Here is a 13,625-nt window from a genome sequence, read left to right on the forward strand (position 1 = left end):
TTGAGTAGCCACCCGCACAACCGACACACTCACCCACGACGTCCTGCACACCGACCCCAAGACTCCCACTACTACAACGCCCAAATATACAACAAATACATTCAATCTTGCACGCCTGCCTCCTTCCTCATACAAACTCGAACACTTGCCCCATAATCTTTGCTTTTTACTCACTAGAGTTATGAATTGTGATAATGGGTAGGATTATGGGCAAAATAGGGAAAATCACACCCAATGATTTCTTTGCTTTTTGACCAAAAATAATTGGGAAATGAAAAATTGGGGTTAATTTCTGGGTTAAGAAGAACCCAATCCTTTCAATTTCAATACTTTTTTTGTCGGGTTCGGGCGGATACTTTTGATCTCGTTTGAACGATATGGACGTGATTTGGGCTTATGTATTTCTTCTTTCATGTTCATAGTAAATAAATGAAGAAGAAATGAAGGTGGAGGTGAGGTGGAGGGTTTGGGTTTTGTTTTCTTTGTCTTTGTTTACGGGAAGTACGGGGGAGAAGAAGAGATTGGACACTAAAATAAAACAACCGAAGAAATGAGAAATTGGGAAATGAAAAAATTGATCAAACCCAGAAAATTATTTCCCACAATTTTTCTGGGTTAAGATTGAATGATGTCGAGTGGCAGAGTAGATGGTGATGGTAGTTGATGATGTTGAGTGGCAGAAGAAGAATGTTGGACAAGCATGTGAGCGAAATTAGGTGACGGAAATGGTGGTCCGATGTGAGGGTGGTGTTGCAGGGAAAGTGGATGGTTGTGATCTTGGTGTGTTGAGGTAGGTGATGTTGAGATGAGGAGGAAGTAGGTGACGGAAATGGTGGTCCTATGAAGGAGAGGAATGGTTGAATTGAATGAGAGGATGACAAAATAAAGGACCAAAGAAAGAAAAAAGAATACCAGGGGCAAAACGGTCATAATTTTTTTTTTTCACCGGAAAGACGAAATGGGTGTAACTTTTGAACTGAGAACATTTTATGGGAATAAATTATAAAAAAGTTTTCATAAGGGAGTTATTTTAGAAAAATGATGTATAAAAGGGAGTAATTGTTAATTTACTCTAAACTTTAGTTGGGGTCGAACTATTTCGTTTTAAATCTCTACCAAAAGAAAGTCGGGTGAATTATATAAAGTATCTAGAACTTTGTGTTTAGTACAATATTTTTTTCTTTTGGTGACAATAAATTGAGCAATGTTACGGAATACTTAGTAGAGCAAATTGCTATTCCGCCACATCAGACTATATAGCCTTGATTACAAAGTTAAGACTTTTTCATTGTAGATTTGGTATTAGCACTACATCTAGGATAGTGGTGCATCATAATTATTTAATTTTGTAAACATAACTCTAGAAAGTTATAAAAAACCTATGGAGTTAAAAAATAATTCACAATAGAAAGTTGAGCCCAATGCTAGAGCTAAATAAAAAATTCACAATAACGTTAGAATTTGCGAGTTAGATATACATCACTGGCCTCCGTCCGTAGTCACGAACGAGCTAACAATAGCAACATGATTGATTAATACGGAGTACTATATTAAGAATGAATAATAATGCGACTCTAATTTTTATTGAATACTTTAAAATAAATAAATAAAAGAGAAATAAAAAAATATTACTGATAAAATTTATATATATTGATAATAGTTTTGAGAATTAAGGGGATTTTGGGTGTATACGTAACTATTAGTGTTTAGTATTTGCTAAAATACTCATAGCATCAATTGTATACATATGAGGTTGTACCATAATGCTTTAGCAACACTATCGTATTGTTTGATAACTTGATTTTTTTTCTTCTAGTTCTACCACATTAATTTGTATATATATTATGTTAATACTGATAATGTTTGTCTGTTTTACTTTCTGATGGTGCTACACACTAGCGCTTGCTTTCGTGTATACATATACTGATATACATGCAGATATAAATGCCTTAGGCTCAATTCAATGTTGTATTCTTAGATTGATTAAGACATGGTACACGTATGTGTTATGCTAGAGCGATATTGTATTTTCCAAATTATACGGAGCACTTGATAGTTCGGTTTTACTTTTGCCCCTTATATTATTTTCGCAGGAAGCAGGCACATAACGTGGATCACAATCGCAAAATCTATATCAATGGCACTATATATCATAATTCTTAAGGAAGAATGTCAAACTAGCAATAATCATAGGTTTTGTTGGACAATATACTACCTCCATTCAACTCCACTCTACCACTTTCATTTTTCTACACTATTCACAAATACAAATTCAATTTCAATTTTCTCTCAATACATAAGTGGAAATATATTCATGAGGGATCTTGTTTGATTCGTCTTTACGAATGCTTTAAAAATATCTAACTTTTAAAATTTTTGCAAATACGTAGCTAACGATATTTACCGCGTAAAACATGCGTTGGCAAACGTGATAAAGCAAAGTGGTAGAGTGGAGTTGAATGGAGGAAGTATATAGCTATATGCGGATGCTGAGTACTCTCTCTATTCCAGTAAATAGTTTACATTTGCTTAAACTATCTGTCTCAATGAATAGTTTACATTTGTTTAAACCAAGATTAGATATGGCAAACGGGTTAACCAGGTTGAGTACGGGTTGTGTCATAATGGGTCAGGTTACTTTCGGGTTGTAAGAGTCCAGGTCGAATGAGGTTATTTCGGGTTCAAGTCAACGAATATCAAGTTATTTGCGATAATAATCAGTTTATAATAATTAACAAAAGATATTTGGATCGGGTTATATTTTAGGTTAGATTAACTCAAGTTAAGGCAAACTCTTTCTATTATATTTTCTTAATAAATCATTCTCATAGACTCATCAGGAGTCGTTTGGTTGCCTCGATAAAACGTAGGCATTATATTGAGAAATCCCATGAATTGAAAAATCAAGACTTGTTTGGTTGACATATTTTTTGTAAAATGGAGGAATTCTAACTTCCTAGGAACTTCCAATGCCTACATAATGGGGGAATTGGCTTACCTAACCCCCCCCCCCCCCTTAGGTAATTGAAAGTTCCGGTGGAATTAGATTCCTACATTGATAACCAAACAAGTTTTCTCAAATCACATGAATTCAATGTAGGAACTTAATTCCTATGAATTAGCATTTCCTAGGAAAATCTAATGCCTTCATGAACCAAACAACTCCTGAAGTTGTGATAATGGCGTAAGTGTTGAATATAACTCAAGATATTAAGTACACTTCACTTCAGTGTCTTGTGCATTGTCGGAGCAATTTTTTAACATAAGCTTCAAGATAAGTATTTTGAAATTACTGTTGTGAATAACTTAAGATCAATAAATCCAGTCCAATTTGTGCATATTATGGTAAACTTTAGAAGAGTAAAACGAATTAAGAGAATATTAAAATTCTATTAAGATCATCACGAATTATAATACGATTCATCAAACAAGATGATCTTAATAGAATTATAATAGTACTCTACGATAAATTGTAGTAGATTCTCTCACAAATCATGACCTGTAGGATGTGATCACTTTTAGTATTGATAAATAGGCCAATCTTTACATTTATATAGAGTAACAATATTCAGTTTAATCTTACAACCTATTTCAAAATGGATCAATTCTAGAGTTTTTATTAAGCGAAAAAGATGAGCAAAAAACAGTTATTTTGGAACACTACCACTTAAAAGTAACGATTTTAACGCCACTGTTGAGATATTAAGAACTACTTTCAGTAAGAGCTCCGTTGTCGAATTCAGTCCTAAGCATTAATCAAGAAGCGGTGGGAACGACGGAACCCATGAATACATAAGATTAAATTTAAAATGAATCCTGATTATTCAGTGGGAAGGATGGCGGAACGAACCATAAATCAATTCATATTTTCTGAAAAATTATAAACTAACTCTACAATTGAAAAAGAGACTGAAAGAGTAAATATTCACCCGCGAAAATATATTTTAGAATATATAAAATATCGTAGTTTATTTTCGCAGTACGATTTTTACTCATTACATGACTTTTTATCTTAAACTTTCCATTTGTCTACCCTTGAGTAAAAAACTTCATACCTAATTCTCTCCCTTCTCTCTTTTGTTAAATTCTTAACCTCCTTCAACCCCTTTTAAATTCTTCAATTATGAACGATAATTCGAGTATAGAGGAGGTATTTCTTTTGTTAGTGCATTATTAATAAATAAATTGGCTTTTTGTTATAATTTTGTTTTTATTTTAATTAGGGTTTATGTTACAAAAGGGTAAATTCAATAGTCAATTATCAATTGTGTTATACTAAAATTGTCCATACCGCGACCGTATATCGCCGGAGACATTGGCAAATAGTTGCCAGTCCACTGTATGGTGTTGTTTGGTGGGTCGTTGGCAATGGTGCTAAGTTGAGTAAATTAATTACGTACTACATTTTTTATAAAAAAACTGCAAAGTGTAGTACAAGGACAAAATGTAGTATACAACACTGCAACTACACAGCCAACTAACAAACTACACACCAACCCCACACACCACCCAATCCTTGACTCACCTTTGCAACCCCTACCACCAGCGTTCTGATCGGTTGGCATAGTCCGTGTCGGGGAGCAGTGCAACCACTTTAACCATTTGGTTTCCCAACCCCACGCAACCACTCTAACACAACCTCGCTGGCGACGTATTACGCCGGTGAACCTCTTCCGCCAGTAACCGGAAATAGGATGGTGTGAAAATAGAGGAGAATGGGTATCAAGGTATGTGAAATTAGAAGGAATAGAATAGAGAGAAATTAAAGAGGGAAAATGGTATGGGAAATGTGAGGGGTATAATTGTCAACAGTGTAATGTAATGAGTAAAATGCGTACTGCGAAAATCATCACCCTAAAATATTTACTAAAATTAATCCCTAAGAATCGCTTGGGCTTGAAATCTAGTTTTTACCAATTTGACAAATGACCTTCACTTTTTTTACCAATTTGGTAGTTTGGCCGACTTTTCATCTATCATCAAATTCATCTTCCCCCAAAACTCTGCGTCAAGAGAGAAAAACGCCCTAATTCGCGTCGTATCGATTAAGCTAGCGAAGATGTTGAGAATGGCGGCAAAGCGGCTTTCTTCTCTCACCTCATCTCCATCATGGCGCCCCGCCGCCGCCGCCGCCGCCGTTTCTAAGCCTCTGTTTTCCTCCAATCGCGACGATGAGACCAGATCTGCGCTTTCTGCACCTCATTTTTACATGTCTCACCGTGGTTAGGGCTTCCTTCTTTAATTGAGATCGCCTTTATATGTTTATTCCTTTGATTTGATCGATTTTTGACTTGCGATTTGTTATATTTGATGTTTTCATTTTGATTTTCAATTCTATTGAGGATCTCTACATGTATTCGCGCTGATTGTGTTGATTGCACATGTGAGCGTCTCATGTCAACGAAAAATAGGAGAAAATTGACTCCTTTACAATCCGAGAAGCTACTATTTCTATTGCCGATTGATTTCCAATTAATCATTATAGGATATTAGGATGGAATCTCTTTCGACTCGTGAGGTGGACTCTTTCTACTCTCGATGTGCGCCGGTTGGGCTCAGTTGGTCAACACATTATGTGTGTTTGACATTTTGAAATGATTGTTGTATTGTCTTTAAGGTGCGATAAGTTTTAGTTCGGTAGATTTGTGAAGGTAAAATAATCAAACGTTACGGTTGCAATTTGGTATTTGAAGATTTTTAAGATTTCATTGAGGAATTTTGGAGGTGCCGGGGCACATATATCTTGCGTTTTTTTAATGCTGTATGGTTCTAATTTCTGTTGCTATAGATTGAAATGAGTTGACTTGATCGTTGAAATGTTCTGCTTATAGGATACTCCCTCGGTCCCGGTCATTTGTTGTCCTTTTCCATTTTGGGGTGTCTCAATCATTTGTTGTCCTTTCTATTTTAAGAATGAACTTGATGAGTAATTTGATAATTCTCATTCACTTTGTTCCACTTGTCATTTGGTTATTGGCCCTCTCCTCTTTCCTTGATCTTTGTGCCAAAACCAAAGGACAACAATTGACCGGGACGGAGGGAGTACATATTTGTGTTTTTAGGGGTCGAGTGGATTCGCGTTGGTAATCAGTATGGGGCGAATTGAAAATATATAATCTGTACATGTGATTTTGATGAAAATATGGTTGTTAAGATTTGATGCTATGAAGTGTATGATAATAATCAGGTTATTTTTCTAACTTCGATTTCCTGTACCTCCTGCATAAATCTGAGACTCATGTATTAACACGTGGTTCAGTTGCCGTTGCTGTATTGCAGGATATCAGTTTCATGATATCACGGACATAACATAATGGGTCGCTGCAAATGCGGCCCAAAATTCAAAAAGGTTTGCTAAATGAGTCCTAATTATGTTTGGTTGCGTTAGCTTGACATTTTAGGCTGCTTCGTTTGGGAATATACGATGATTTCTGGGTGAATTATTAAGCTCATGCTTTACGACATTAAGTCATTATCCCAATGCTTCCAGCGTCTCCAACACTCCCATCTATGGTGGGGTATGGGTTATATGTATGCAACCTTATCCCTCTATGTTGATAACACTGTTTTCCAGAACTCACAGTGTAGCCCTGTTCTTTCTGAGCTGAGCTGAGCTGAAAATCAATTTTTTTTTTCTTTTCCGTTTATGCTATAGAGAGTTAGGGACCAGCGATGTTGGTCCTTGAGTTTATTTGAGTATCTGTTTCTAAGTAGATTTGAAATACACTCTCTTCTTATATCTTGTGGCTGAAGGTGAAACTTTTTTGAAGAACAATGAGGTCTTAGCTCTTAAATTTGAATGGGTTATTGTTGGATTAACTGCTGCTTGATTAATTGTCGTTATTAGCTATCATGATTCACAATGCGAGACACAGGTTGTTGAGTTGGTTTGACATTGTTTTTTTTTGGCATATATTAGTGCTTAATCTATTTCCAGAACTTCTATTGCGTTCTTTCTACCTTCCCAGTACTAGCCTCAAGAAGCTAGATTATTCATCTGTTTAATTGTCTGTTATGTGTTCTGTTTGAGACCTTGGAAGTTGGAGTGGAACATTTGTGTTTTGATAGTTGACATCAAAATGGAATCTTTCAAGGCTCTAATTTTTGTTTTAAAACCGCGCTTAGGGCTCAACGTCACAAGGCATACTCAGGTGTTAGCAAAACACTCAAGTGCGCCTTATAGGTTATAACTAGTGAGACGCATTATCATGCATTTTCTTATATTGTTTCTTTTACTTCTTTTATTATGCCTTCTCCTTAACCCAATATCCCTAAACTTCAGTTTTTTATGTCATAAAAAAAAAAAATCTAAAAAGATAGTTTCTCAAGATTTTACTATCTCCAGTCCAATCGGAAACACACATATGACTTATCACGGTCTGCAAGGCAACACTTTGACCTTATTTTTATCCTTTATATATTATATTCGTGTTTTGAAAATGATAATTTTGTAACAGATTTTTTTATTGCAAATCCTAGTATGTTCATGTCAGATTTTTGCTCAAAAGTATGAAAAATCAGAGTCCAAATTTTGCAACTTTAGTTTCACAAAATCAATGTCGAAAATTTGCAGCTTTAACTTCAAATAGCGAATGGTAGTTTGGATTGAATTGGAGGGAGTATGTGAAAATATAATAATATACAGTGTTTTTGCAAACAGTGCGCCTCGTTTTCGCCTTTGTCGATTCGTTGCCCCATGTACGGATATACCCCTCGTGCCTTCTGAACTAAGGGCTATACCCCCCTCCTCTTTAGTTTTCTCTGCACCTTTTTTTTTTTTTTTGGTTTTGCCATCAGAATGGTGGTTCCCTATGACGCTCTGTGTTTTAGTTGATCCCTTAATTTTTCGTTGTTCTGGTATGACCCCTAGACGGTTACAGATGATGATTCATGTCAGCCGACGACAAATCATGTTGGGATTAAGACACTGATGTTGTTGTTGTTGCTGTTGTGGTTGGTTGACTATATCAATTTTACTGAAAATGGCATGTAGTTTAGGTTTTAGATTATAATCATTACACTTTACCTAGTACTCTCTGGGGAGCTATATTATTCTGTATCAATTTTACCATTGTCGAGGGGATGATGTTTGTATGTATATTCTTCGAGCTTGGTTAGTTTGGTAAGTTTGAGGCAAATCTTATAGATATGATATTATAGTTGTTGGGGAATCTTCTTCATTTCATTGTTACATTGCTAATCATTCGAGTATTGGATTTTAAATGATACTCCCTCCTAGTCTCTCATTTCTTCCCTCTTTATTTGTTGAGTTTAGTTAGCTTTTGTTCCCTCTTTCCTTATTTAGTCATAAAATGACACATGAATGGGCAGAAATGCCCAGATTCAGCCACCCTCTCTCCTAAACCCCTTAACAACGTCCAGCTCTGCCTTCCCTCCCCCACCCACCCATCACCGTTCACACCACCAGTGCACATCCCCCACCTCACCATTTAACGCCTCACCTCCATTCGCACCATGCCACCACCATGATAACCACCAATCTAACCTTCCTTCACCACCCATTGTCACCATACGCAATAGCCACCTGTCCAACACCACCATTACCAGTGGGCTGCACTTCCTTCGCCTCACCTTTACCCTGCATCGCCATTAAAACCGAGGCCAGAGCAGTAAAGCTTGTCACCTCTATTGGTGTTTGAAGGTGGGGTCAGGTTTAGGTTGGTTGGGGTTGTTTCCCGATGATGGCGGGGCCAAGTTAGGTTAAGTGAAAAGGGGGGGTGTGGGGGGGTTTGACAGAGAAGATAGGACAGAAAATGGTTAAATAATAGAGGGGTAAAAAGGGAAATGTCTCTCTTATTTTTAGCACCCAAAAGAAAAGGGAAGAAATGAGAGAGTAGGAGGGAGTATGATTCATTATTTTGTATTTTGGATGCTAGTGCTTTGAACTATATGGTATTTTTACTATCTAGTTGTATGTGCTTGTCATCTGCCTTAACTTCATTCACTGCATCAGATGTTTGCAAACTCCTTCATTGTGTTTCGTCCATGTGTCACGGGTTATTTCATTTCTTAAACTTTACAGGTAGCGTAATGGGCATTTGCTGGCTCACTGACAACTCTCGGTATTACTGCTTTACAATTTACAAAATAGGTCGTATTGCTGTGGCGGAAAACATTTTTCTCACTTCTAGGGGTGTTCCTACTTAAGTGAAGTGCACATATATGGTTGTTCAGTAGTTGTTTGACTTATTGTGTGAGACGGGCTCACTGTGTAAGATGGTCCATTTACATAAAGATTACTCTTTGATTGATAGTAATAAATGAATGATTTTTTCTAGATAAGGATCGTCTTACTGTGTGAGACCGTCTTATTCTAGAATTTGTGATGGTTGTTATGTTGCATCACTTTTTGTTTATTCTCTTTTTGTCTAGAGTTGAGTAACAGACGTGGACATTTGAAATACTATCGAGGATTTACCTTCTAGTTAATTGTGCACAAATATTGAGGAATATAATAAAATATGGATAGAAATGTAAGTTGATAAAATATGTGGGGTCACATACAGTAATGGTTCAAAAATACCATACGAATAACTAAACTAGGGCAAGCTTCTACGCATGAGCTTTGTTAATGGGCAACGCAAAATAGAATTTGAAGCTTATTTAATGGTGGAGAGTAATCTTTAATTAATCTCTTAGACTTGGACATCTACTGCAGGTTTTGCTACAGAGCATCTTATCCCTAGAGCTGAACACGACCTGGTTTCAGATGTCCCAGCTACTGTGGCTGCCATAAAGAACCCGTCTGCAAAAATAACTTATGATGAATACAATCACGAGTGATGTCCTCCTGGTGATCCCAGCAAGAGAGCCTTTGCCTACTTTGTTCTGACTGGTGGAAGATTTGTATATGCTTCCCTTATTCGGTTACTTGTACTTAAGTTTGTGCTGAGTATGTCAGCCAGTAAAGATGTCCTTGCACTAGCATCACTTGAGGTTGATCTTTCAAGCATTGAGCCTGGCAGTACTGTGACTGTCAAGTGGCGTGGGAAGCCTGTGTTTATCAGGCGCCGAACTGAAGAGGACATCAATCTGGCAAACAGTGTTGACGTTTCAACCCTGCGAGACCCACAACCTGATGCTGACCGGGTTCAGGACCCGGAATGGCTGATTGTGATCGGTGTCTGCACTCACTTGGGTTGCATTCCATTGCCAAATGCTGGGGACTTCCATGGATGGTTTTGCCCTTGCCATGGGTCTCACTATGATATCTCTGGTAGAATTCGTAAGGGACCGGCCCCACTGAACCTCGAGGTACCCACATACAAATTCTTGGAAGATAACAAATTGCTCATTGGTTAAGGGGCGAGATGGGACTTTTTTGTCCCAAAGGACAATGGCGATATTTTTGATTATTTTTTTGGGTCTCCTTGGCTATTAAACTTGGGTGTCTGAATTTTCCGAGGCATCTTCTGATAAATTATTTTGCACTTGGAAGCTTGCCAATAATGCTTGTGAGTTTGTAGCTTTTATTCATGGAGTTGGTTACCTTGTGTCATTAGATGTAATAATTCGCTTGCCATTTTATGGTGGCGTGAAATTTTTGAATCTAACGTGTTGGTCATTGTAGGGCGTGAGATAACCCTGCAGAGCATGATACAGTAATGGTAATTTTTTTTAAGGTAAGAAGAGTAGGTTGATCCTCTAGGGTAGGACCAACCTATCTCATTCTCTCGAATGAGTGAGGTAAGTTGAAGTCACCGGCTTTCAAACTACCTCAAAAGAGTTGGATATAAATGTCCAATAGAAGCCATGAAGTCAGCAAACTTGTTGACTTCACGAAAGCAATGCTTAATTATCACCTCATCGAACAAATGGAAGTTTAATTTCACATCCTTTAGACTTCTAACAGTTTGATATGGTGGTCTACTCTACTGCATTGTGCTGTATTTGAAAAACTATTTACGGCATGGAAATTTTCCAAAATCAGCAATTTGATTGAATGTTGACGTAGAACTGGATTGATAACACTTGGGGCACTGCAGAATACTACTGCGACACTGATAGCTCAACGGTTACACATCGGACTTCATATACAAATATTCTTGATTGTCTTTTGCCGAGATTAGTTTCAAGAGTGTCTGATATCATTTTGTATGATGTCCGCCTTAACAATGTGCTTCAATGTGCCTGGGAGTTGATCCCCGTCTAGAGTCCTACCACTGCATACTAATTATGATCGTGTTCAGCATCCACCACCAAAGCCACATTTAGTATCCGAACAAAAAATAGTGGTTTTGGCCCAAAATGGTATTTTTCGGTCCATTTTCTCCCCATTTCCTAAAAAGAAATGGAGAGGCAAGTTCTTATCAATGGAAAGAGATTTATAATTTATTTAAAGAGATTGTGAGAAAAAATGTAACACCCGCATAAAAATAAAGGAAAAATAGGAGTGAAAGAGGAAATTATTATTTAAAGAGATTGTGAGAGAAAATGTAACGCCGCGAAATTCTCATTTTTGACATTTATAATTTTTTTTTGATGAAATGTAAGAATTCCATTAAGATCAAACAAGGCTATTACAACCTACCATTTAGCATACAATCATTTTCAGAGACTGAGTCCCTACTTACATAAGTCAGTACTTTGCAGCCAAATCCTATCCTTACCCAGAATTCGGTAGCTAAATACTCTAATCCTCATTTTTACAACCTGATGGATATGTTTACAAACTGTATCAGGGTGCACCAGGATCTGCTCACATCTAACACGATTCCTTTGCTTCCAGATAAAGTAGAAGCAAGCCATAAAAGAACATATGAGAACACTCTTCTGAACTTGAGACCTCCTCTGCTGCCATATCCCTTGCAAGATATCTCCACCAGGTAAAGAAACCTTACAAATGTTTGCCATCCCCATAAGGATACGCTTACTGTAAACACAATCTTCAAACAGGTGCTCATGAGTCTCAGTGGCATTGCCACAGAGCAAACAAAGATCATCCTGACAAATGCCCAGAGCAAACAATTTCTCCTTAACCTGCATTGCCTTCCTAGCCAATAACCATCCCAGGAACCTATGCTTAGGCACAGTCCAAGAATGCCAAATGAACTGATACCAATGCATAACCTGAGCCCTAGTTCTTAAAAAATCATATCCACTTCCAACAGAGTATCCCCTACTGTCCAATGACCAGGTACCTTGAGAGAAGCCAGGAATAAGCTTGTCTTTAGCACGACAAACATTCTTCCAGCTCCAGCTAACATCCCCCCTGGGTGATAATCATGTCAGCTCTTGTTTTTTAAGTATATCTGATTGACCCACTGCACCCAAAGCTTATCAGGACTACAATAAACCCACCGGACTAACTTCCCCACGTGCCACATTCCACACTTTGAACTATTTTTAATTCCTAATCCCCTTCTTCTTTGGGAGAGCATACACTCGTCCCAAATAACAAGTGGGACTCTCATGAAATCCACCTTACCATCCCACAGAAAGTTCCTACGAGAGTTAATCCTCCTCGGGACTCCTTTTGGAATGATAAATATGCTCATCCAAAGAATTGTACAAGGTTGTAAGAACATAATTCACTAAAACCAGGTCTTCCAAATAGTATGATAAGTGTCTAGAGCCAAACCTTGTAATTCTATCAGTCACCTTCTCAACCGAGAATCGGCCTTGAGCTTTTGTCAATCTACCCGAGAATAGGAACACCCGGATACTTAAAAGGAAGCCCCCCTTCCTGAAACCCAGACACTAGCAGAATATCCTCTTTCACCTACCCTGGAACCCCTCTGAAGTAAGCACTTGTTTTAGAAGGGCTCATTTGCAAGCCCGAGGCTTTAGAAAAGGTGGCAAAAGCTCTTAACAAAACCATAATAGACCCCACATCCCCCTTACTAAATAGCAGCAAGTCGTCAGCAAACATCAAGTGTGATAGTTTAAGCTTACCACACATAGGATGATATTTAAAGGGAATATGCTCAGTCACAAAAGCCAACACTCTACTTAGGTACTCCATAGCAATGGTGAACAATAAAGGTGACAAGGGATCCCCTTGTCTGAGCCCTTTTTTCCCCATAAAAAAAACCAAAAATATCCCCATTGAGCACTAAGGAATAGCTGGCACTTCTCACACACCATCAGCAGAGAGATAAAATGATCAGGGAAATTTAAAGCACCCAACATTTGTTCCAAAAACTCCTAGCTAACAGAGTCATAAGCTTTCTTTAAGTCAACTTTCAGGAGAAATCTAGGAGATATAGCTTTCCTATTATACAGCCTCACTATATCCTGGCATATCAGGATATTTTCCACTATGCTCCTCCCCTTGACAAACCCTCCTTGATTAACACTTATCACATCAGGCAGTATCTCAGAAAGTCTTTTGCAAAGCAACTTAGAAATACATTTATAGAGCATATTGCAACAAGAGATGGGTCTGAATTGAGTGACATTCTGAGGTAGAGCACATTTAGGAACAAGTTTGATGAGGGTATGATTCAGCTGTTTTAGAAGTTTTCCAGAGTGGAAAAAATCCTGAATGGCATTACAAATTGAATCTCCCACCACATCCCAAGCATCCTTGAAGAAGGCACTAGAGTAGCCATCAGGGCCAGCAGCCTTGTGACTAGGAATAGAAAACATAACCTTCTTGATCT

The 13,625-nt window shown here is 37.7% G+C and overlaps 1 pseudogene; it reads left to right on the forward strand.

Annotated features, from left to right (window-relative positions):
* Positions 1 to 4,961: 4,961 nt before the first annotated feature.
* LOC141633759 (cytochrome b-c1 complex subunit Rieske-4, mitochondrial-like) lies at positions 4,962 to 10,617 on the forward strand (annotated as a pseudogene).
* Positions 10,618 to 13,625: the final 3,008 nt, after the last annotated feature.

This window comes from Silene latifolia, chromosome Y (assembly GCF_048544455.1).
Source record: "Silene latifolia isolate original U9 population chromosome Y, ASM4854445v1, whole genome shotgun sequence".
NCBI lineage: Eukaryota > Viridiplantae > Streptophyta > Magnoliopsida > Caryophyllales > Caryophyllaceae > Silene > Silene latifolia.